The sequence below is a fragment of the Hyalella azteca genome, unplaced genomic scaffold (genome assembly GCF_000764305.2).
Source record: "Hyalella azteca isolate HAZT.00-mixed unplaced genomic scaffold, Hazt_2.0.2 contig10302, whole genome shotgun sequence".
Taxonomy (NCBI): domain Eukaryota; kingdom Metazoa; phylum Arthropoda; class Malacostraca; order Amphipoda; family Hyalellidae; genus Hyalella; species Hyalella azteca.
In genome coordinates, this window is record NW_025940347.1 from 1725 (window position 1) to 5241 (window position 3517).

At 40.4% G+C, this 3517-nt stretch overlaps 1 long non-coding RNA gene across 1 annotated transcript; it reads right to left on the reverse strand.

Moving 5' to 3' along the window:
• Window positions 1–2016: 2016 nt before the first annotated feature.
• On the reverse strand, window positions 2017–3156 carry LOC108670228. The gene is made up of 3 exons (XR_001930709.2): window positions 3115–3156; window positions 2552–2718; window positions 2017–2370 (listed from the first exon to the last, which is right to left on the reverse strand). It is a non-coding gene; the product is annotated as an uncharacterized LOC108670228 (long non-coding RNA).
• Between the last annotated feature and the right edge of the window lie 361 nt (window positions 3157–3517).

The following is a 3517-nucleotide window of genomic DNA, read 5'->3' on the forward strand; positions in this document are numbered from 1 at the left end:
ATGACGTAATTTAAGTAATTTCATCGGGGAATAACAATTACGATAGTCAGAATATTGCGTGGTTAAGATAGCCTGAGTTGGCAACGAACATTTACGTAGTTCCGAATGCGGAGGCGAAAACGAACAGTTATGTAGTTCTGATAGGCGATAGCAAAGGTGACGAAATATCACACCATTGCACTCTTTTGTGAACTATAACTATATTTTCCTTGAGCTAATTTTGGTTTGAATTTGTTGAAAATTTATTAGAGTTTGAGGAGCTACGAGGTGACCAGTCGAATAATTAATTCAAATGGTCCGGATTATTGATTATATATGACTATGAGTAGACTGAGTAGTGATATGACACCGTGACGGTGTGACCTGGTTCTTGATTAATTTATATTATCGAACTCCACTGCACAATGTTAATTTTGTGTTCTAGGGTAGCTCTACGACACCATGGAACCTAAATATCTCCTGAATATTAAGATAATTAAAGTCATTTCAACCAATTGAAGCTTATACAACATTTGTATGGGAACATGTCTTTCCTCAATGTATTTCTAAGACTGAACAGAAAACGGAAACTTGCTTTCAAAAGAATATTCCGACTCAGGCGGTATTTCAGTTTCAACATTGCATGGCTCGCAATACATCAGCGAAGTTCCACGCCTAGGTTATGGGTTCCATTTTGTATGCTACCTTAAAGTTCGCGATAATCAGTAACGTCCACTTCGAACAATAGGGTTATAATTTTAATATTTAAGACTAACAAGACATGCGTAGATCTGCTATAGGTTTTAGAGGGATTTCCCTCTCTAAAATTTGACATTGCTATTTAGCTACAACATTACAGCGGTTGACGTGTATGTATACCGGGTTGTCAAAACTTGTAATTTTCCATCAAAAAGTATTTTATTACAACCGTCCCCGAATACACGATTCAAAGACCGTATTGTCTGAATCATGTGAAAGATAAAAAACTAAACTTCTTCTGAAAAATTATTTTAATCTAAGCACATTGTAAAACATCACTGTTCATTTCGCAGTATTACAACGCGAATCTATAGAGTAACTCATTTAAAAATGTTGCGGAAATTTCTGCGGTATATCAATCTTCAGGGAACATTCATGCTCATCGAATATTGCATGTAGTGTCATGAGGTATTAGTCTCTCCCAACTGCGATTCATTACAAATTTTCTTATTTTCAGGTTATGGGAACTAGAAATTTGATTGGTTATGAAGCTGCTGCCCCACTCAGTTTAGTTCAGTTAGCCATCCAATCACTTCTTCTAGTCGCTCAGAAAACTTTATTTTCGAGGAGACACTCTCGCAACCACATTCAATAGTTCATAATTATATATATGTTAATTATATGTCACGTACATGAGAATTTTAACATATGTATTGAGAGCAGTACTGTAAATGAAACCCAAGGGCGAGTATCAATACTAACTTGCATTGTTGAATGACGTAAAAATAATTGTTATAATAGCGGTGTCGGTGTTCATTTGGCTGCTGGCTTTCGCCGATTCTCAACATCTTAGAACATTAACAGCTTGTTGCGGGTCTTGAACGCGCAATTCACTGCAACAATTCTGCTGTGCTTTATCGCCTGGCCTCAATGTTGATTCTGACCATAACCAGGCGCACAGAGCTGGGATCGAACCCGCACCTCTCTGCTCCAATCCACGAACTCTGAACTGTAACCACTGAGACACCCTGCCACGATGAGCCATACATTTGTTTAACGCCTCGCCAACTCGACGTCTAGAACAAACGATGGTGTTTCTCACTTGAATAACATTGGTAGTAATTGGTGTTTATTAGTATTGAATTGATATTTAAGTCAACTCAGGAATATTCTAATCCGAGACGAGCTCGGGGTTCGCAAGCTACTTGTGCACCAGAGCTAACTGCTTCTGCATACATAAGCTCTGGTACCTCCACGCCTCACTTAGCCTCTATATTACGCCTCACTTACCCTNTGGTGCCGGTCGTCGTTTGTGTCGCTATTGTCGTCATTTTGTGGCTGTTTGAGGTGCCGGTTGTCGTTTGTGACGCTATTGTCGTCATTTTGTGGCTGTTTGAGGTGCCGGTTGTCGTTTGTGACGCTATTGCCGTCATTTTGTTGCTGTTTATATCGTTCGCTGAGGTAATTGTCATTATAGTCGGTAATGACGCTAGACTTCCTCCAATCATCACAATTCGCCCGTGTGCTTATCGTCTGTCTCCGTTCACCCAAGACTACTTCCCCGTTGCTAGGGTAGTAGTTGTGTTGAGAAGCCCCTCCCGCATTAGGCTGGCCCCGCAGCAGCTGTTCAGGCTTCACGATCCCTCGTCGAGCTTCGGGCACCGATTGTCTGGACTGTGTCAGGGGCGACAGCTGCAAAATAAACATGGAATTGTGATATAGAAATAGCCGAGAATAAAGTCTATTAGTGTTGACTTAATCGTTTTTGAATTAGTTAAAAACCAATAACTGTCACGAATGAAGATAAGTCTCCTCCAAACTCAGGAAAAATGTTAATTTTGCACCTCCTCCAAGTGAGAAAGGCCTATCCTACCTCTTCCGGGTTGGGAGGTTCGGCGGAGAGATTAATAAAGTCAGACCAGCGGAGTCTGTAGCAGCGGAAGGCGGATCCAGCGCCCGAAAGTGTCAGGCCCCCAGGAAAGGCTTCGTCAAAAGCCACGTCGTAAAGGATGTCGGAGGGCTGTGATGCTGGCTGCAGACCTGCTGGCAATAAAAAATTTATCGATAATACATTTTAGCTAATTACATGATCAATCAATGCTTCAAGTCTTCATGGGTGAATTATATTATTTTTCATCCATGTATAACGGCACCATGGATGAATAATGCGAAGATGCTCCATGATTAATATGGAAGCGATCCTCATGTGGCGCGGATGACGAGCCATACAGCAAGAAACTTCGCATAACCAAGTTATGCGAAGAAAGAATGTTTCAAAAGAAATGTTTTGACTACGATACATTTTAATGCTCCTAAATTCAGGGCAAGAATTATCTAGAAATAATTTATGAAGTTTCGTCCAACAAAATGATATATATAAATCATAGTTCGTAAAACTAGAGAATTTCTAAGACATATTTATTTGATGATAGCGACCTATGACGGTGCCGCGTGCCCCTAGAGGGACAACGTGACCGTATTATGAGTACATGCGTGAACTTGAGGGTTTATGACTTATGACCACTGTCATGAGTTCACTCATTCAGCGCCATTTTCACTGTAAGTCGGAGACGTGAGAGTATTTAATCCTACACGGAGTGTAAGATAAAATACACTGTGTGTATCAGTGTATTTTATGCTAGACTGAGTTATCCCACACTGAGTTATCCTACATTGAGTTATCCTACTCTGAGTTATCTTACACTGAGTTATCCTACACTGAGTTATCCTACACTGAGTTATCCTACACTGAGGTATCTTACACTGAGTTATCCTACACTGAGTTATCTTACACTGAGTGTAAGATAAAATACACTGTGTGCATCGGTGTACAAGTATT